Raw genomic sequence first — 22400 nt, 5'->3', positions numbered from 1 at the left:
CCAAGTTATCCAGGCTGCCCTGGAATTTGCAATCCTCCTGCCTCAGCTTCCCCAGGTTGTTGGGATTACAGGCATGCTCCAAAAAATCCAGCTAGAAAGTGATTTTATTAGTTTCTTGTGTACCCCTGAATTTATTTGTGCAAATACAATATTTCTACTTCTCTCTTTTTTTCATAAAGTGTTGCTTATAACCTTGCATTTTATCACTGAACACTGAACTTGAAGTTTCCATTTTCTTTTTAGGGGCTGCATCAGATCCCATTGTATAGATGTACCATTATGTATTTGAGCAATCCTTTATTGATGGACACTTGTGTTGTTGCCAATTTTTTGCTAGTACAGAAATTGCTGCGATAAATAACTTTGTACATACTTTCTGCTCAGGTACAAGTACATGTAGGAAAATTGCACAGAAATACTATTAGTAGATCAAAAGGTCCGTGCATTTGTAGATTTGATGACTTGTTCCAGTTTACCCTCCCTTTGGCAGCACATGAGAGTGCCTGTCCCCCCATAGCCTTGCCAATACTGTGATATGGAACTATTGGATTTTGGCCAATCTGATAGGTGAGAAATCATGTCTCAGTGTAGTTGTAATTTGCACTCTTGTTATAAGTGCATCTTTTCATAATAATAATAATTTAAGATCCATTTGCATTTCCTATTCTATTATATCCTATAGTCATTTTCTATTAGGGTGTTGGTTTTCTTGATGCCTATTGGCTTTTTATATTTTAGAAAGATTATCTATCCTTATGTCTTCCACCTGAATTGAAAATGATTTTTCCCAGTTTATTATTTGTCTTTAGCTTTACTTGTTTTTTTCTCTCCTTTCCCCTTCCTTCCCTCCTTCTTTCCTTTCTTTCCCTCCTCCCTCCCTCCCTTCCTCCTCCTCCTCCTTCTTCTTCCGTGTCTCTCTCTCCCTCTCTCTCTCTCTCTCTCTCTCTCTCTTTCTCTCTCTCACTGAGAGAATTGAACCCAGGGGTGCTCTACCACCAAGTTACACCCCCAGTGCTTGCGCTCTCTCTCTCTCTCTCTCTCTCTCTCTCTCTCTCTATTTATTTATTTAAATTTTTGAGACAGGGTCTTGCTAAATTGGCCAGGGTGTCTACAAAATTGTGATCCTCATGTCTCATCGTCACAAGTTGCTGAAATTATAGGCAGGCAGCCATCACACCTTACAGGTTCCCCCCACACACACTTTATAATGCAGAAGTTTTTATTTTCTGAGGTTCAGCTTTTCCATTTTTTTAATGGCTTCTAAATTTTGAGCCATAGTTAGAAGAGCTTTTTCTACTCCAAGATATCTTTCCTATATTTTGTCTCCATTTAACATGTATATTTTTTAATATATTTGGATATTTTATATTAAGTCTGTCTGTCTTTCTTTCTATTTTGAGACAGAGTCTTGCCAAGTGACCCAGTGTGGCGCAGAACTTGCAGGCCTCCTGCCTCAGACTCCCCAGTGTGTTATTTCTCCTAAGCAACATATCGTGTAGTTGGATTTTGTTTTTAAACATGAGAATGAGAATCTTTGCTTTCAATAACATAGCTTAATTTATTTATATCTATTTCATAACTAATGTAGTCTCATTTTACTTTTCTATTTTTTAAATTTCTTGCTTCCTTATTGCTTTGCTTTTTTGTTCTTTGCTACACATTCTAGGTTTTTCCTGTTTATTATCTTCTAGAATGATTTAGAAAGTGGAAATCAAGTTTGTAATTATCTAAATCTTCAGATTAGTCAAGCACATGTATTTAAACTCGTATGTATCCAATTACCAAAGTCAATAAAAAGCGCCACTTATTGCTGCCCTGGCTGCTTTTCCCGAGTCTCTATTACTGTCTGCTTCTCAGATGAGGAAAATAAAGCTCCAAGTGCTTAAGTGGTTTGCTCCAAGGTCACCCCATAATATCTACTGATCATCCCCCTACACACACACACACCGTGATGAGAAATTTAGCAGGCTTAAGCCTGTCAGGGCCACCCTGGGAGCTCCAGAGAGGAAATCTCTGTGAATGCCATCGCCAAAAGTGAGGGAGGGGTGAGCACCTCAAGGTAAAATCCCGATGGTCTCGCAACCCTTGATATTAAACTCTAGGATTTTTGCCAATCTGATAGGTGAAAAATCATGCCTCACTGTAGCTGTGGTTTGCATTTCTCTTATGGGTGAGACCTCGCATCCTCTTACATGTTGGAGAGCCATTTGCATTTCCATTTCTATGAACAGCCTATTCATATCTCTTGCCCACTTGGGAAGTGCCCAGCAAATAATCACCACATCAAAGCTTCCTGGTCTGTTTGTTCTTGAGAATGCCAATCAGATGACTTGGAGAGTTTTATTCTGTTATAGAAAAGTCACGTCCAAAAAAAAATAGGCTTTTCATCTGAACCTTCAGAACAATTTTCTTCCTCCTTGTGCTGTCGGCTCTTTCCCCGGGTTCCATTTTGGTTGTTTTGTTCACTTTCCCTTGATCAGGCCAAAATAAAGCCGGGCCAAGCCTCACCTCCTGACCCTCTCAACTTTATGCTGTGTTGCTTAATAACGGCAGATGTCTCAATTCCACTGTTAGATAATGTAGACACAGAAAAAGAGAAGCTGATGAGGATTGCATAGGGGAATTATCATTAGGGCTGGGGGTATAGCTCGGTGGTGGAGCACTGTCCAGCATGCCCAAGGTCCTAGGTTCGATCCCAGCATCTGCAGGGGAAAAAAATATGCCACCGTTATCTTTGTCATTGTCATCAAGAATAGCTAGCCTTTAAATAGGACTATAGATTTGTAAGTTTATCTATTAATATTTATGGATATGTATACATATATATACACACACACACTAAATGTATATATTCAAAATTTACACATATGAAAATTTAGTTCTCATAGAACCCTCTATTCACTATCCTCATTTTACAGATGACAAGGGTAAGGTACAGAGAGGTTATACAACTTGCCAAGCTCACATAACCTTAACTGAAGTCTGGACTCTACCTACAGTATCTGGTCTCAGAAACCATGCCCTCCATCACTCCAGCTGGCCTGGGAAAACATTCCTATGTCATTAGTGTTTGGCCAAAAGCCCATCTGATCAGTGCTGCTCCTGAGTCCCTGAGATAGCGGTAGGCAGTATGGACTAGTCTGTTTTATCTTCTTTGAAACCACAGATTCTTCATTTACTAATTCATTTAATTTTCTGATTTATTCATTTAAGAAATATTTATTGTGTGCTTATTTTGTGCCAAGTCTGGTGCTAGGTATCAAAAATACCAAGATAAAGTAGATATGGTCCTTGTCCCTAAGGAACTTACAAGTAGTAGTAAAGGGGGTAGGATGGCAGTATGACCCATGCTGTTCTGTTTTGGGGGAGGAGGAGGTGGTGTACTATCCATGAATGTTTCTCAGTTCATTCCCATCCATCATCCAATTAGTGCAATGTCTCCCTTGTACTTTGCCCTGTGCCTTTCTCTTATCTCTGTTTATATAGCATTGCTGCCAGTTTTTGCATTTCTGCACACCTTCCTGAGCACTTTCACAGAGTATCCAGATTGGGTTGTCATTTTTCTACCCTGAAAAGCTCCTTGTTATGAGGCCTGGGGAACCAAGAAAGGCTTTTGGGTAGGGCAGATGGGCCCTTTAGAATGTTCACTATGGCTGAAATGTAGAAAATAAATTGAGTGGTGGAGATGAAACAGGCTGCTTGGTCCTGAGACTGCTCCATAGTCAAGCAGAATACAAGATCTGAGTAAAGGTTGTGGAGAATATGGATTCCAGGAACATGAAGGACATGGAATCAAAGGGACTTCGCATTCAACAATGTTGAATAAGCATCTAAATACCAGGCACTGTACCAGGTGCCAGGGATATAGCAGGGAACAAGATAGGTACAGCTTCTGCTTTCACTGAGCCTGGAGAAAAAGACAGGCCACTGGATCCTTTATGATAAATAAAATACAAGAGGAGAAGCCCCAGGCACTACAGGAGAACAGAAGGGGTCACTCGAGGGGGTGTGAAGGGGCAGTCCAGGCTGATTTCTGTTTCAGCTGTGGAAATAGATGGTGGGAATCTAGGAGGCAAAACTTATGTCTCTCTGGGTTCCCAACGTCCAGGGCAGGGCAGACAGAAGCAGAGAAATTGGTAAGCAAGCAATTATTGAATGAATAGAAGTCACCCAACTGTGGATGCTCCCCAGTCCCCACCCTGACCTTGAAAGAGGAAGGTGGGGAGTAGTTCACAAAGAAACTTGAAGTTTCAGGAAGTCCAGTGGTTACTCAATGCCCACAAACTGTCAGCTGCTTCCCAGTTACCCAACAGGACGCATGAGGCAGCCATGGCTTTCCTGATGCTCAGCAACCAACCCTGTGCTGCCATGACGCACTGTGTTTGGGCCTGGGCTGTGGAGGCTCAGCATGTCCCTGGCTGTTCTGGGGCCACCAGCGTGGACCCCACAGGTTATTAGAGGCCTTCCTGGAACTGGTAGGGAAGGAAGAACCAGCTCTGCAATAATGTCCCTGAGTATGTGTCCCCAGAGGTGGGGCTCTTCCTCTGGCTCCTATGTCTCCTGTGTCTCTGCCTCAGCATCAAGCTTCCAGGTCTGGGTCTCTACCTTCATTCAAGGACAGGGACTGGCCATTATCCTCTGTGTCCCCACCCTAGACAGCATTTCCCCCAGAACAAAATAGAAAATACTTCTTGAGTTAGTTTGGAGAGAACCACACCCTGACTTTTCAGGGATAGTGTCCCCCATATCCAGGGGGAGAAAGCCTGCCAGAAGCCACTCAAACACCCAAGTCATTCTTAGCTCATAGCCCAGCTGCCCATAGTTACATCCCTGAGTGGGTACACGGAGGCTCCTCTGCACAATTTCATGCAGCACACCTCATCCCTAATTCCTCAGGATCCTTTTCAGGCCACCTGTGTTCCCTGTCAGGGCTGGGGCCACACAGGCTGATGGCCAAAGATGGCCACCATGCCACTGGGAGGGGAGCGCCTGCTCTGCCCTGGTGATTGCCCAACTGTGTTGGCTGCCCCATCTGGTGGCTCCCCACCCTCTAGGTCTTTTCTACCTGAGAGCCAGGGCTCTCCTTCCTGCTCCACAGTCACTTATTTGTATGGCTCTTCAAGCAAGATATTCTGTGTTTACCCAAATTTCCCAAGTGCCTGCCAGGAACAGTGCCCTGGTGGCCTTGCCTGGTAGCCCAGAGCTATGTCAGCTCAATCAGACCTCAAAGTTTATTTGGTTTGGGGGTTTTGGTTGTGTGGGGGTTGTTTTTAGGTTGGTTGGTTGGTTTGTTTGGGTTTTTTGTTTGATTGGTTGTTTTGGTTCGGGGGCTTGAACCCAAAGGGACTTTACCACTGAGACAGGATCTCACTAAGTTGCTGAGGTTGGCTTCAAGCTTGTCATCCTCCTGCCTCAGCCTCCCTAGTCCCTGGGATTACAGGCATGTGCCACATACCCCATTAGTTCTTAAGTATTAAGCAAAGTGTTTTATTTTTGTCTGACTCTAGAAATAATACCTCTTTGTTGTACAGCATTTGAAAAAAATATGAAAAAAGGGAAAACAAAATGCGCCCCCACCCGTCCTGCTTTACACAGGTAAGTGATGTTAAGCGGGGTTTCTATGCATATTAACCCAGGTATAATGTATGTATAATTTTGTGTCCGGCTTTTTTTTTCCCCCTCATAATGGCACAAGAATTTTCCTGGGTTTTTACAAGCCAGCCAGTTAAATTCTAACCCCATTGATTTCAATTTATCATTCTACACAAATTCTTAACCTTTGTGGAGATTTGGCTTTCTCTTCCAAGCTTAGAATTATGCTGGTACTGGAATAGAGGAAGAGGAGAGAGGAGGAGGAGAGGAAGAGGAGAGGAAGAGGAGGAAGTGGGAGGGAGGGGAAGGAGGAGGAGACAAAACCAACACTGAGCATTGGTTCTCTCTGCCTCTCTTTCCTCCCGCTCCAGTTAAAATTTGTTTCTTAGAGGCCTGGGGCTGTGGCTCAGTGATAGAGCGCTTGCCTCACATGTGTGAGGTACTGGATTTGATCCTCAGCACTGAATATAAATAAATGAATAAAATTTAAAAAAAGGTCAATCAACAACTAAAAAAAAAAATTTTTTTAAATCTGTTTCTTATATTGAAAAGCCACAGGTCAGTCACATGACTTCCAGGGTCACACAGGCCCACCTGATCTCTTCCAGAGTCTTTCCCTCTGTTTATGCCACACACCCAACCCTAAAGGGAAGGACAATCACTCCCTGCTGGGAAAAAAGTCTTCCTCTCTGGGGCCAGCCCTAAAGGGCCTGGGCAGCAAAGACCCTGTCCCAGCTACCCTGCTTCCACTTGGGTCCTCTTCCTTCTTGTCACAGGATCTAGTTTCCACACCTTTGTAACCTGGTTACCATCTCTTGATTCAGAGCATCTCCTAGCATGTTAGGGAGGCTCCAGAGCTCCAAGTGGGTCTGGTAGAGTGTGGAGCAAGATTAGGATAGTCCCTTTCTCTGTTCTGGCTGTTATGCCTCTGTTAATGCAGCCTACATTTATGCGGTAGCCACCACCTTGGCTTATGAAGAGCTTGTGCTGGGCTTGAACTCTGAGCCCTTTCTTGTGTTATTGCTAGTAAACCAGTTCTCCCATATTCTGTGCTTGAAGAATCTTTTGAAGAAACCATATGCAAAACTTGATCCTTTTCCCTCTTTATGTATTTGTGTTGTGATATTTACTCTCTTTCCTGGCTTCTTGTCATGGATGAACTTGATACATGTGCACCAGGTCTCTAGCCAACCTATTGGTGTTAAACATGAACCTGACCCAAGACAGAATCCCCTTCCCAGACATCGGTCTATAATCAGAGCCTTGTTTAATTAGCTTCCTAAAAATCTGGGAAAAGCCAGGTATGGTGTCACATGCCTGTAATCCCAATGGCCCCGTAGGCTGAGGCAGGAGGTTGCAAGTTCAAAGCCAGCCTCAGCAACTTAGGGAGGCCCTAAGCAATTTAGCATGATCCTATTTCTTTTTTTTTTAATATTTATTTTTTAGTTGGAGGTCGACACAATATCTTTTTTTTTTGACACAATATCTTTATTTTATTTTTATGTGGTGCTGAGGATCAAACCCAGTGCCTCACGCATGATAGGCAAGCACTACATATGAGCCACAACTCCAGCCCCTAACATGACCCTATTTCTAAATACAGAAATTTATAAAGGGCTAGGGGTGTGGCTCTATGGTTAAGCACCCCTGGGTTCAATCCCTGGTACCAAATAAGTAAGTAAATTAAATTAAGTTAAATAAATCTGGGAAGAAATATCACCTTCTTTAAAAATCCAGTCATGCATTAGTAGACACCTGAAGAGTTGAAATAGGATACTCAAGCAAATAACTCTTACAGGAATGTTCACAGCAGCACCTATTGACAAGAGCCAAAAGATAGAAATAACCTAAATGTTCATTAACAGTTGAATGAGTAAACAAAATGTGGTGTACATACAATGGAGCATTAGTTGAATGAAGTTCTGGTACATGCTATGGTGTAGAGGAACCTCAAAAGCATTAGGTCAAGTGAAAGAAGCCAGACACAAAAGGTCACATATTATATGGGTCCATGTACATTCAATATTCACAATAAATAATTCACAGAGACAGAAAGCAGATTGGTGGCGCCAGGGGCTGAGAAAAAAAGGACAAGGGGAATGATTGTCAATGGGTGTGGGGTTTTCTGCTGTGGTGATGAAAATGTTTTGGAACTAGATAGAGGTAGTAGTTACGCAACACTGTGTGTGCAGGAAATGCCACTGAATTGTATACTTTAAAATGGTTTCACTAGTATGGCAATATGTGAATCAATGGATGTGTAACTGATATGATTCTGCAATCTGTATACGGGGTAAAAATGGGAGTTCATAACCCACCTGAATCAAAGTGTGAAATATGATATATCAAGAACTATGTAATGTTTTGAACAACCAACAATAAAAATTAAAAAAAAGATTAGCTTTCTGTTATATGAATTTCACCTCAATTTAAAATATATATTTTCAAAAAAAAAAAAAAAAAAGTCCAATTAGGCATTCAGCAGGTAGCCTTGTGCTGGGTACTGGGGCCATTGAAGTGAATTAGACTTGGTTTCTATTGAAGCTAGAAGAGCCCGAAGTCTCAGAAGTCAAGTTGGGGCACTCGAAGCCAGAAATTGAAGGCTACCCTCCAAGATTAGTTTTCTTGTGGGTTCTCTCTGGTTACCATTATGATCACCATGCAGACTTCCAGGGGCACTGCCCGTCCCTCTCGGTGACTGGGGACACCTGACAATCACTGCCTCAGCCACGTGATGAAGCTTTAACAGTGATGGGCCATGCCAACTGCACGCAGCCTTGATGCAGTGTGATGACGAAGGCACTGAACCTCTTGTCTCCCTCCAGGAACTCAGAACCAACTTCCCGTCATGAGGAAAGCATCAGGAAAACCAAACTCAGCCACAGTTCAGAAAAGACCTGACCAATACTCCTCAAAACTGTCAAGGTCATCAAAACCCAGGAAAGTCCAAGCAGCTGCCCCAGACCAGAAAACAGGTAAGGAGACGTGATAATTAAATGTAAAGCAGCACTGTGGATGGGATTCTGGGACATAAAAGGACATTAGGTAAAAACTGAGGAAATCCGGGGGGAGCATGGGAGGAATGGAGGAACTTTAGATAGGGCAAAGGGGACGGAGGGGAAGGGGGCGCATGGGGCTAGGAAGATGGTGGAAGGAAATGGACATCATTACCCTAAGTACATGTATGAAGACACAAATGGAGTGACTCTACTTTGTGTACAACCAGAGATATGAAAAACTGTGCTCTTTGTGTGTACTATGAATTGAAATGCATTCTGCTATCATGTATAATAAATTAGAATAAATAAATTAAAAATTCAAAGAAGAAGCTGAGAACATCCAAACTGGACATGATGGTCCATGCCTGTGATCCCAGCGACTTGAGAGGCTGAGAGGATCCTAAGTTTGAGGCCAGCCTCAGCAACTTAGTGAGACCCTGTCTTAAAATTAAAAAATTGAAAAGAGCTGGGGATGTAGTTTAGTGGTTAAGCGTCCTGCCCCAACTCCCCCCCAAAATTAAAAAACCAACTAGGAAAATCGAAATCAAATATGGACTTCAGTTAGTTAATAATAATGTGTTAGTGTTGGCCCATTCATTGTGGTGACTATAAGACATTAACAATAGAGGCTGCTGGGTGGGGATATGCAAAAACCCTCTGTTTTGCAACTTTTCTGTAAACATAACCTGTTATTTTAAAAGGTTATTTATTTTTAAAGTTTCTTTAAAAATATATTTAAAGCCTGCATCCTTTAAAAATTCTTGCAAGGGCTGTAAGAAGGCTGTTCAAACAGAAATGAGATGGGGAAGGAAACAGCAGGATGTGACCCACTGAACAGGGGGGTGTCTAAGGTCTCATTCTCTTTGCCTGCTTGCCACCCTCCCTTTCAAGTCCCTGAGCTGCGTGTTTTCAACATATTCCTGACTTGGGTGCACCCTTATAAAAATGCCAATGCCTTTAAAGTTCCAGACCAAGAGAGTCAGGGTCTGTCTTCCTTAGCTCTGGGACCCCAGAACAGTTCTGTTTCTGGGCCTGAAACTTCTACCAGGAAGAACTTTAGATGAGTCATTTCACTACCTGCCTAGAGATGTGGCCCTGTCACCCAGTGGGTATGTCCTAAGTCAATAGTAGAATATATTAATCCAGCATAATATCCATAGATGTTCCCGCCCACTAATTGGGGATCATTTTCTTCTCTACCCAGCAAGATTCCTACATTTGGTATGTAAGAATATCACGGATGCCTTTGACTGGGACTTTCCTTAATATACCTACAGGTCAGCGCAGTGTGGTGGTTAAGATGAATGGTTTGCAAGAGAAAACACTGGCTTCAAATCCTGATTCTATCACTGATTAATTTACTTAAGACCTGGAACCCTTGGTTTTCATGACTATAAAATAATAGTAATAATAATAATAATGTCTATTTTATAGCAATATTGGAAGATTAAGTGAGATAATTTGTGTAAGGTACTTACTTAGAACAGTACTTGGCATAAAGTAATCACCCAGATATGATAATCCAAAATAAGTTTTACAGCTCCCCTCAGGGATGCTATTAAAATAGAAAGGAAGGGCTGGGGTTGTGGCTCAGTGGTAGAGTACACATGTGAGGCAATGCGTTCGATTCTCAGCACCGCATCTAAATAAACAAATAAAATAAAGGTCCAGCAACAACTAAATATATATATAAACAATGCAAAGGAAGTTGTTTGGGCACATGCAGGTATCTCCTGCTCACAGCATCTTTTCCAGCTCCTGCGGAGCTCATAAACCTTCAAGCAAATGACATGAGTGAAGGGTCTCAAGTCCTCTCCTCTGTGGTTTTCCTAGCTTACCATTTTGGAGGCTGGCTCTCCATTTCCTGGTATTCTCTGTGAATCCTCAGAGATCTCCAGCAGTGGCTCTGACAGCACAGTAGTGGGCTCTTTTGTGCCCAGGGGTGCAGTTCAACCCCAAACTCTTCTGGAGCAGTTGGGAAAGACCACGAATGCCTGAACCTCACTCATGTTGGCTTTCTTACCCCTAAACCCTGTGGTCCCCCTTCCCCAAGCTCTTGATTCCCAGATCAAGCAGGGGAGATCTTGTTTCGGAATTCCATTTTGTCTCTGAATCTGGTCTCCATAATTAAACCGTAAATTCCCCATAGGACCTACCTCCTCCTCTTCTTGACTGTCTTAAGTGTAGCAAAGCTAAGGTGGAGGCCAAGGAATCTTTAAATAACACCTGCTGTGAGTATTCCCAGAGCTATCACTTCCTAGTTAAAGAAAACACTCATTGCTGTTGTCAGTGATAACTCGGTAAATATCAAGAATCACCAACTACTGCATACCATTGACCACCATAACAAACCCTGGTCTCTTCAAAATGCCTTTAATAGAGGGGTGAAGTGGCCAAATTATATTATTAGTTTATATTCATGTATGAGTATATAACAACAAATGCCATCATTATATACAAGTATGAGGTACCAATAAAAAGTGTGGGGAAAAAAATCAAAATGCCTTTACTGGTAGTTGGGTAGTTGCAATTTATTGAGTTTATAAAAGCTACTGAAATAAGTTGTTTCCACACATAATCTAATTTTGTATTTATTTTATCAGTACTAGGGATTAAATTCAGGGGTTTTCTACCACAGAGCTACATCCTCAATCCTTTTTATTTTGAGACAGGGTCTCACAAAATTATACTGGCTGGCCTTGAACTTGCCATCCTCCTATCTCAGCCTCCTAAGTTGAATCATCTTAGTTCATGCTTTTAATACATAGCCCTGCCCAGCCATGGTCCAGAAGTACAAACTCTTCCTTCCTTCTTCTGAGAAACATTTGCATCAGCTCTTTTATTTATTTATTTTTGAGAGAGAGAGAGAATTTTAATATTTATTTTTTAGTTTTCGGCGGACACAACATCTTTGTTTGTATGTGGTGCTGAGGATCGAACCCGGGCCGCACGCATGCCAGGCAAGCACGCTACCACTTGAGCCACATCCCCAGCCCTTGCATCAGCTCTTTTAAAAAAATATTCTTTAGATGTTGGTAGACTTTTATTTTATTCATTTATTTATATGCAGTGCTGAGAATTGAACCCACTGCCCCACACATGCATGCATGTGCTCTACCACTGAGCCACAACTCCAGCCCCTTGCATCTGTTCTTGTTGCTGTGTTTTTGCTATTGTTTTTTTGATATTCATTTTTTTGGTTGCAGTTGGACCCAATACCTTTAGTTTACTGATTTATATGTGGTGCTGAGGATCGAACCCAGGGCCCCACATATGCCAGGCAAGCGCTCTACCACTGAGCCACAACCTCAGCCTGTTTTTGCTATTGTTAACACTCAAGGACAAGCCCTAGAGGACCATCCTTGATGTGTGAGGCTCCCTGCACAGAGGGCAGACCTGAGAACCTGAGCTGGGAACCAGGCATGCCAAAGATCTCAACTCTGCCCATGAGCTAAGAACTGGGAATGAACTTGGACTGTATCCAGGACAAGAATTAAACAGGCTTATGGTGTCTGTCAAGGTTCTTGGACAGAGCTGATGAGAAGTCTTCAGACTTCAGGGAAGTAGCACCTGCCACCAAAGCCACAGGTCTATTAGTGGCTATTAGACACAGAAGCCAGAAACAAGAGAAAGAACTGGCTGGATCTTGGAACCAATGGAAGATAAAGAAGAGGTGACAAACTTGACACTGAAGGTTATGGGTAAGAAGACTATCAGAGAGTGGCTGTCAAGGTCTTGTGCATGTCTGTACCCAAAGGTAATTAAAATGACCCATATCCATCCCAACTAGGACTTGCCCTGCACCAGGCATACATCTAGAGAAGCCAGGGGAGTCCAGGAGGCCCAACATGTGGGCCAATGTGTTCTGAGTTCCTGGAGCCTCTGGTGTGCTAGACATTAGCCCTTTAGTTGAAGAGCTGTGAGGAGCCCTGGGTGGCTCACTCAGGCCAGTGTGGTGATGTCCTTGGATGACTTAGAGCAGCTACAGTTATACTATTATGTGCTCATGCCCTAATTGTACCCTGGTGCCCAGTACTGTAGCTGGCACATAAATGAGAGGATGAAGATCCCCATCCTGAGATACAGTCTAGCAAGAGAGACATGACACACCGCCAGCCCAGGGAGGATCTTGCCTTGTGGTAGCCTAGGCTCTGGGCTGTTGAGTACCTGGAGGTAACGAAGCGCTTCCAGGACCAGGTGGAGGTGATGAGTGGGGGAGGGTGGGCCTGACTTCAGAGGAATGATGTGTGTGCGTGCAGTCCCAGCTGTCCCCAAAGTGCTGAGGAGCCACATGATTCAGAGCAGGGCGTTGGGCTGCAGGAAGGGTGGGGAGGCCGGGGACAGTGCCAGTGAAGTCCAGAAGGAGCTGGCTTTATCCCTGTCTTCCTGTTTCCTTCCCTCCTTCCACAGTTTACTGCTTTAGGACAAAGGCCACTGCAGAGGTTTATAGACAAGTAACAGTTCTAACGACATCTGCAACAGAAGCGACAAAGAACAAAATGAGATAAATCTGGGTTGAGTTTCTAAGTGCTGAAAATAAGTAATATCTCAGAGATCACTTTTTAAAAAAATAGGAGTATCTCAGGGTAACAGAAGAAACTCCCACATTGGACAAATTGGGTAAAATCCTGGCTTAGCCACTTCTTAACACCCAAACTAAATTCTCTGAGCCTCAGTTTTTTCTTTCATTTGGGCACTAGAGATAGTGACTGTAGTGGACCTGGATCACCTAGACTCAGTGAAGGGTAGGTGGATATGGCCCTGTCACTGTCCCTGCACCGTCCCAGACCATGGCTGGTGAAGGGGCCAGGACAAACAGATGCTCAAGCCACAGGGACTTCCAAATAGAGTAGAAAGCCACTCACTTTTTCTAATATTGCAGAGTTTCTGTGATTGCCTATAAAATTGCCCTCAGCAACATCCAGACATAAGTGACAACAATGTGGTGTGACTGGTCCTCCTGGTATCTCGGGTGCAGCTACAGTGTTACTTCCTGTCCACCGGCTCTCCATCGGCCCATCAAATTCTCAGCCCAGGGCTGGTGGGGATGAGAGGAAGATCTAGACCCTGGCCTCTGGAAATGCAGAATCTGCAGGGCAGCCAGGTTCTCACAAACAATGGTATGCCAGGAGGCCAAGCCCCCAGTGTCTAGCCAGTGCTGCCTAATTCAGGCCCTCTGCATGGTGACCGCTCAGCCTCATCCCCAAGAATCCTCCTCTGTGCCAGCCATTCCTCTGCCCTGTCTCTCACAGCACACTCCAGGCCTTCTTCTGTACTGTCCCTCTCCATCAGGAAGGCCCTTCTTCTTCAGTGCCTGTCCCTCGTGGGGACAGCTTTCTGGCAAGCCCTCTAGCTGTGTTCAATCTCAACTTTCATTTACTCAGCTAGTAGTCACTGAAGCCTGCTCTGTGCTGGGCCCCGAATAAACAGAATATGCCCCGACCCGCGTGAGGCCTTGTCACGTGGCCAGTCAGTCCCTGTGAAAGGATGGCTACCTCCCCGCTTTGTGATTGTATGTCTGTCTCCCCACTAGACTATGCACTCCATGAGGGCAGGGTGGGTCAGTCCTGAGCACTGTTGTGAGTGTCCAGAGCCCGTTATAGAAGCGGGTGGTGGTCAGTTAATTGTATGGCTCTGTGACAGGACTGGTTGACTGATGGCATGCTGGGAACTCAGAGGAGGCAGTCAGAACTTTAATGAAGAGCCAAGGAAGGGCTCCTGGAGGAGGTTGTGGCTGGAGTTTGTATGGGAGGGGAGGGCAGGGCTGGGGAGGGTGTGGAGTGGTGTGAGTCAGTGCCCTGCTGGAAGGGCGGGCAGGAGCCCATGAGGCTAGCTGGATGCCCTGAAGAGCAGTTCAGGTGCTGTCTCCTGGGGCCTTGGGGTCTCTCTGCTTGTCTGCACAGCTCTGTTGTCCCCAACTCCAAGTTCTCTTTCCCTCATTCCCCCACCTTCCCACAAAGCATAGGATAAGTCCATGGTTAAGGGATCCAGAAGGCAGCAAGGTAGGTGGCAAGATGCTATTTGAGAGTCTAGGACCTTCCTCAGCTCCGATCACCTCCTCATCTAGAGTAAAAGATACCCAGTGAAATCTGAATTTTAGATAAACTGAATAAATCCTTTGCATAAATAATAACTGGGACATGCTTCTAAAAAATTATTCATAGCTTATCTGAAATTCAAATTTAACAGAGCATCCTGTATTTTCACTTACTAAACCTTGCAACCCTTCCCCCAACTCCTCACTTCAGAATCTTGCCTCACTCCTGCCTGGAGCCCCCAGGGAAACCTTTGAGGTTGTGGGCCTGCTGCAATTTACTCACCAGAACAACAATTTAGAGCTGCAAGGAATAGTGAAGATTTCTAGCCCCATCCCTCTCTGTTTACCCCCTCGGAGGGAGAGGCCCAGAAGGATCTGGCACCGGCAAGTCCTTGGGCACCTCTTAATAAATTATCTGCATTGGGGGCTGGGGATGTAGCTCAGTTGGCAGAGTGCTTGCCTCGCATGCACAAGGCTCTTCTACATCTTTGGCCTCCCAGAAAGCAGAAGGACTCTCAGTGGGGGCCTTCTAAGGAAGGGCCAGGGCCTGCCCAGCCAACACTTAGGGGCATTTTTGAGTGAGGCAAGGCGGGAAGTCTCTAGGTTCCCGCTCCCACCTGGAGCTGTTTCCCGGATCCTAACACCCTCAGGTGAGTCACCTCCTTCACCTGCTGGGGTGGATCTGGTGCAGTGCCAAAAGAAGGTCCGGTGCTCCTTCTGCTTTACTGGGCTCTGGGGAGGTGCCAAGGGCAGGGCAGGGCAGGGCAGGGCTGATCCCTTAAGTCCAGGCCTGTAGAGGTGCTCAGAGAAGGCCCAGCCAGACTCCCTATGGAGAAACTGAGGCAGGGTGGGGAGATGCTGGATCAAAATCTCACAGCCATTAAGGCCCGCAGGGCTCTTTCTTCAGGTGCCATTCCTCATTACCTGATGAGATGGTCAACTCCGAGCCTGCTCTGACTCTCCACCTCACTTTCCCCTCCTTGATACCACATTGGGCACTGCTTTGTGACTGTCCGTCTCCATACAACATAATCCTCATCACTATCTCTGGATCACAGAACGGTGCCTGGCATGAGGAGAGGCTTAATAAGCACTTGTTGAACGAGGCTGCCCTTACCACCTTTCACCTTGTGTGGACTGATTACCCGATGCCCAGTCCCCACAGCGCAGACACGCTTCCCACCATGCACCTGGAGACTGGCTGTATCTGTACAATGGCAGCTGTGAGTCTCCTGGTCTCTAAGGACTACCAGTGTAGCCCAGCTGGGGCTTCTTCCTCCTCCCTTTCCATCCCTAGACCTCTGTGTAGCCAATCCTCCCCAATCTGGAGTGTGGTGCCCCAGACCCTTCCTTTCACCCTGGTCAGATCCTTTTCTCTTTTTCCTGTCCTTCTCTGGGGCCCAAGTTCATGTCCTCTCTGTCTTGAGGACCAGAGGTGGTCAGGGCCTAAGGGGCTATACTCAGGGTCCTTGGGACACTATAAAGTCATCCAGAGAATGTTAATCAGAGCATATCTGTCCTGACTTACTTGGTCCCAGTCCCTAACGAGTCCTGCTATCTCCTTTGAATGCTTCTCCCAGGTGTGTCCAGAGCCAAACTCTTCATCTTCTCTGGACCTGCTCTTCTGCCATCCTCAGCAAGGGCACTTCCAGCCAGCTGATCACCTGGCCAGGAATCACCCAGCTTCCCCTCATTCCCTCCCTGCCCCCATCCAGTCCTCCACTAATCCTGGATCCTTCCTGTGATGTCCTGCAGATTGTGTCCTGCTCACCTTCCAAATCTTGCCTCCATTTGTATTTCATCTTCTCCACCTGAACCTCTGAAGCACAGGCTTCTTGACCCCTGTCCCTTTGCCTTCCATCCACACTTCATGCAGCAGCAGGGAGGGATCCTACCCAACCTCATCATTCCCCGGCTCAAAACCCTTCCATGGCTCCCCATTGCCCTCAGGATCGAGTCTAGAACTCCTTGACCTGGCACTCAAAGGTCTTCATGACCAGGGACCTTGCCAGTCTTGTCATTTCACCTCACATCACCCTTCTGCTGACGGCTGAACCCTGTCCAGCTCCCATGTTGGTTCAAGGCAGACACACACACACACACACACACACACACACACACACACCTGTAATGCCTGTTTCTGGACAATCTTCAGGATTCCCCAATCATCTGGAGAATTCACTGTGGGAATCATATTGTTGCCTAGCGACGCCAGACAAACGAGACTTTGCAGGGTGCCCATATGTGTTTTGAGAGTCAAAATTGTTTAATTATGTACTCATGGCTTGTTCCAAAAAGATTTGAGGTGTGCCGTTAAATATTTATTGAGTGACACCCATGTGCAGAGCCCGGTATGTGCACACACACGCTCATCCACAGTTCCACTTGCACGCACAGGACCAAGGCACAATGAGGACTGTGGGACTCACGGAATCCCATAAAGGACTTCAAAGGCCAGTATGAGTTAGTTTTAGTTTTTGGTTATTAGTACCAGGGATTTAACTCAGGGCACTTTAATTAACACTGAGACACATCCCCAGCCCTTTTTATTTTTTATTTTGAGACAGGGTCTTGCTAAGTTGCTTACAGCCTTGCTAAATTGCTGAGGCTGGCCTCAAACTTGCAATCCTCCTGCTTCAGCCTCCCAAGATGCTGGGATTACAAGTGTGTACCACCATGCCTGGCTTGGCCCGTGTGAGTTAGGACAGGGTACCTGATATGGAGAGAACCCTGTCTGGCTCAGGGTAACACCAACAGATGTGGAGTTGGGGGTTCAAATCTAGGGTTTTCTGAGCTCAAATTTCTAGGGGCTGCCCCCAGAGTACTGAACACAGCCCTGCCTTCAGGAGTTTCTGGTGATTGGAAGAGAGGGGACTTTGGCTGGGCCTTGTGGCCCAGCTACTTGGGAGGCTGAGAGAGGCTGAGGCAGGAAGGATTGATGTTCAAGGCCAGCCTCAGAAACTTGGTGAGGCTCTGTCTCAAAATAATTTATGTTTTTCTGGTACTGAAGATTGAACCCAGGGCACTCTACAACCTTTTTTTAAATTTTGAGACATGGTCTTGCTAAAATTGCCCATGCTGACCTTGAATTTGCGATCCTCCTGCCTCAGCCTCCCTAGTATCTGGTCAAAATAAAATTTTTAAGGGGCTGGGGGATGTAGCTCAGTGGTAGAACACTTTCCTAGTGTGTGCAAGGCCCTGAGTTCAATCACCAGTACTGCATAGAGACAGACAGACAGAGAAACAGAGACAAAAACAGGAACAGCGAGGAAGCTCTGGAAAATTAAATGAAACTCACTGCCTGGCGCTCAATGCTCCACCCAGCTCCACCCTCCCAGGTGAGGTAGCTCAGGGGACATCTGGAGTTGGCAGGATGAGGGATGGGAAGGTGGGAAGGATTTGGAAGAAGAGGACAGTGAGAAAGGCCGGACAGGGATCAGTGGGAACAAAGGCTGGAGGAGGGGAAAGACAACCAAACCATGGCTTCCCCTACCCCTGCTTGTGCTGCCCCTCCCTCTGTTCAGGTTGGCTTCGAGATCTGTTCCTCTTTCCTCCTGCAGTGTCACCGGGGAGTGGCAGAGTGGTAAAGACTACGGGAGCTGCCAGGGTTCTAGGTTCTCCATGGAATGGATCCTGGGCCCAGCCAGGTGGCAGCATATCCACCTGCGTGGGCATAGCACACCCTGAGTTCTAGCTGGAAGCCTGCTCTCCTCCCCTCCATCCCTTCTATCCAGTCTGTGAACATGCGTCTCTAGACCCATTTCATAGAGGAGGAAACCAGGGACCCAAATATGGGTGACAGAGCAAGCTTCCATCTCTGAGTCCACAGAGACTAAAATCCTCCTTGTCAACTACCCGAGGTGTGTCGCTCCTGTTCCTGGGCAGGGCTCAGCCAGGTGGTTCAAGAAACATGCATTGGGTTGGCCTCTGGGAGGGTCCTGAGGAGGAGCCTCCCTTCTCTGCCCCTCCAGGCAGACAGCCATCAAAGCCTGAGCTTGCCCTCCTGGGCTGTTTGAGATGCCAGGCCTTCTACACTCTCACCCACAGGGCACATTGCATAGAGCCCTGCTGGACACCAGGCCTAGGGTCCAGTACCAGCTCTGCCATCATTCACTGTGTTACCTGGGCCAACATGTTGGTCTCTCTGACCTTCCCCTTCTTCAGGGAAGGTGCTGAGCTGGAAGGATTTCCAGGGCCCTTTCTGTCCTAAGCTTTCTGATCTTTGGCATCTCTGGAGGATTGCACTTGTCTGTCTTCAGAGAGTGTTTCAGGCTAGGAGCAGGACGGGTTCCCATCCCAATGCACTGGTCAGCACTGCGGGAGGACTCTTCAGACAGTGGGGAGGGTGGATGGGGGACAAGGATTCTAGTTTCATCTCCTGCAGCCAAAGCTGAGGCGGGCCTGGCCCACTCCTCTGAGACCCCAGCTGACCCCAGTACTGAGTGGCTGGGAACTGGCCCAGGCCGAGGCAAGGCAGCTGTCAAGGCAGCACTAAAATTAGCCCCAAGGCTAAGGGAGCAAGGATCCGGCCCAGGATTCGGGCTCTCACAGCCCCAAGGGACTTAGCCCACACCCCACTCAAGATGGGCGAGGTCAGCCAGAGTTCTGGGGTAACCTGTCATGATGCTGGGTGGGGAGAGCCACCGGCTTGTACAAACACATGTCAGAGGGCCAATGACGGGCAAGAGGCACCCTTCCAGTTGCTTGAGCCCTCAGGTAGCTCCCAGCCCTAGTTCTTCAGAACCCTGGAAAGGACCAGGGAGTGACCTTGCTATTTATGTCCTCCTAGGACAGGTTGAGGGGACCACCTGTCCTCCCAAGGTGGAGGAGGATGACCTTGCACTTAGCACCAACTCCCAAGAGTGGAGGAGGAGCTGGGAGGTGTATCAGCCTGGAACAGGAGCAGGTTGGAGACACCAGAACAGGACCTAAGCCAGCTCCCTCCTGGCCACCTAGCCACCTGAGGATGGCAGCTCTGCTCCCTTCCCTCTTCTCTGCCTGGATGCTCTGAGGATCTTATTAAAATGCAGATTCTGATTCAGAAAGTCTGGGGTGGGGGTGGGATTCTTCAAGATTCTAACAAATGAGCTGGGGATGTACCTCAGAGCACTTGCCCAGCGTGTTCTGAGTTCAATTCTTAACACCACCAAAAAAAGAAAAAGGAAAAAAAAAATTCTAACAAGAGCCCAGAATGGTCTGCAGACCACATTTTGAGTAGGAAACTCATTTCCTAGCCTGGACCAGACACAAGCACAAACAAGGTGTTTGTAGGTGTGAATGCCAACCTTGTGCCTCTGTATATATTGCATGTGGTTTGTTAAATGTAAACAAGGTGTACAATAATAATAAACATCAATAAAACTGAAAAATACCTAGCCCTTAAAAAAAAGTCAATTGGGGCTGGGGATGTGGCTCAAGAGGTAGCGCGCTCGCCTGGCATGCGCGCGGCCCGGGTTGGATCCTCAACACCACATACAAACAAAGATGTTGTGTCCGCCGAAAACTAAACAATAAATATTTTAAAAAAAATTCTCTCTCTCTCTCTCTCTCTTAAAAAAAAAAGTCAATTGAAAGTGCTGAGATTAAACCAAGAAACATAGTAAGAATTAAAAGAACAAACAAAAATTACCTAATCTTTATTGAGCACTATGCTTAGGCAAGGTTCTAAGAATGTTGTACATGATATCTTTTGGGGGAGGGGGAGGGGTACCAGGGATTGAACTCAGGGACACTCAATCACTGAGCCCCATCCCCATCCCTATTTTGTATTTTATTTAGAGACATGATCTCACTGCGTTGCTTAGCATCTCGCTTTTGCTGAGGCTGGCTTTGAACTCTCCATCCTCCTGCCTCAGCCTCCCAAGCTACTGGGATTACAAGTGTGTGCCACCATGCCCACCTTATACATGATATCTTATTTATTCTTTTAACAACTCCAATGAGGTGAGAAAATTGAATCTCAGAGAGGTTAAGTGATTTGCTCAAGGTCACACAGCTGATAAGCTGCAGTCATAGCTGAGATATACATTTGCACCCATATCTATCAGTGCATGCACCTTGGTACATGTGAGCTGTGAGCATATGTGCAATTCCATAAACTCTGGTGATGCAGGAGGACAGCAGCCGCGTGGATAGAGCAGACGAGTTAAGAGTCAGACATGATGATTCAGAATGGGAGCTTTCCATGGGTGAGAAGAGGGAAGGAGACACAGATAGAAAGAGAAAATAGAAATCAGACAGACCCGGGCCTTAGTCAAGAAAGAAAGAAAGAAATGAAGGGAGGGAGGGAGATAATGGGGGTGGGGAGGAAGGAAGGAAGGTAGGTAGGTAGGTGGGTGCAAATTGCCCCACCTGGGCCTTCCTGGCACACAGTAGGTGCTTGAGTGTATTTATGGCCCTTCCTTCCCCAAGTGAATTAACTGACCTGCCATCTGGGGAGTGTCTGGTGCCCTGGCTGGCTACAGTCAGCTCACTGGGTTAAGAGAAGGCACCCTGGACAGGGCCAGGGACAAGCAAAGACAAGGCCCAGAGTAGTGTTGGGGTCACAGCTGAGACAGTACCCAAGCAGGAGCTGCCCTCTGAACAGAGCACAGAGCCTGGCCTCCGGCCCCCTGCCTCGGCCAATAGGAGAGGCTGCGAGCCAGGAGACACCCCTATTCAGGAGCAGCTCTCTCAGGAAAGCAGACACCCTGACTCAGCCCTCAGCTATGCTGGACACAGCAGCACTCGTAGTTCTCCAGGCCTTGCCCCTGGGGGACCAAAGCTGTGCCGGATATCAATCTGGGCCTTTGGAAGTTCCTGTTGATTCATTTGCTCTTCCTCCACCCACAGTCTTGACTTTGCTGCTGGACGTGTGTCTCCCTGAGGCTGTTCTCACCTGGTTGGCTCCCAGAGTGGGCAGCCATGAGGCATCACTGGGCAGGCTCCTTACCCATCCTTACCCTTGGCCATGTGTTGCCAGAAAAATTTGCTACCCAAATCACTTCTAGGAGGTAATGAGCTGCCTCTTGTAGGCTTCTGTAAAAAGTGGGAAGTGCCTGGGTGGACCATAGTTTCTCCTGGGACACAGAGTGGAAGGGCACCGGGAAGGATCTCCTGGACCCTCTAGAAACAGATGCTGGGTAGTGCCACCCAAAACCCTGCACAGATGAGAGTGGGCTCATGGTGGGAATCTGGATTGGCACTTTGGTGGATCCGTCTCCTTCATTTTCCACATGAGGCTAAAAGAGGGCTACCACCATGTCAGGGGCACCCAAAGAGCCGGAGAACCCAACCCCACCACCGACTCCCTGCTGCTGAGAGCTCCAGAAGAATCTGTGAAAGACTGGCTCTGGCGCCCCCTAGTGGCAGCATGAGAGAAAGGCAGGGCTGGGGTAGAGAAGTCGGAGGCGAGGCTGGGTTGATTCCTCCAAGAGGTTCCCTTCCTCTGCAGTTACACAGCCTCCAACCCTCTGGTCGCTCCAGTGGGATATCTACCTCTCCCACCAGAGTCGGAACTCCTCGACAGTATGGGGAGGGCTGATCTGATTCATCACACCCCTAGGGCCTGCTGGGAAGGCATTGTGAAGATTTGAGGAAACGGTTTGAACGGAATTAAATTCAATATAAATAGAAGGAAACAGTGTGGACAAAGATTTATGCACAAGAATGATCGTTAAATCGATGTTTACAAAAGCAAAAATTGTGTTCATAATTGTAGAAGTGGGTGATGGGTATATGGGTTCATTATAGTGTTCCAGTCATCCTTGTGTATTTTGGAAATGTTTGAAACA

General features: G+C 46.5%; 1 long non-coding RNA gene across 1 annotated transcript; it reads right to left on the bottom strand.

The window, feature by feature from the left end:
- Positions 1–1201: 1201 nt before the first annotated feature.
- Positions 1202–18395, bottom strand: LOC117794835 (uncharacterized). The gene is made up of 2 exons (XR_004618709.2): positions 17927–18395; positions 1202–2702 (listed from the first exon to the last, which is right to left on the bottom strand). It is a non-coding gene; the product is annotated as an uncharacterized lncRNA (long non-coding RNA).
- Positions 18396–22400: the final 4005 nt, after the last annotated feature.

The sequence above is a fragment of the Marmota flaviventris genome, chromosome 9, assembly GCF_047511675.1.
Source record: "Marmota flaviventris isolate mMarFla1 chromosome 9, mMarFla1.hap1, whole genome shotgun sequence".
Lineage (NCBI taxonomy): Eukaryota > Metazoa > Chordata > Mammalia > Rodentia > Sciuridae > Marmota > Marmota flaviventris.
The sequence above is the reverse complement of the archived record's forward strand: the minus strand, read 5'-3'. Positions and strand labels throughout refer to the sequence as shown.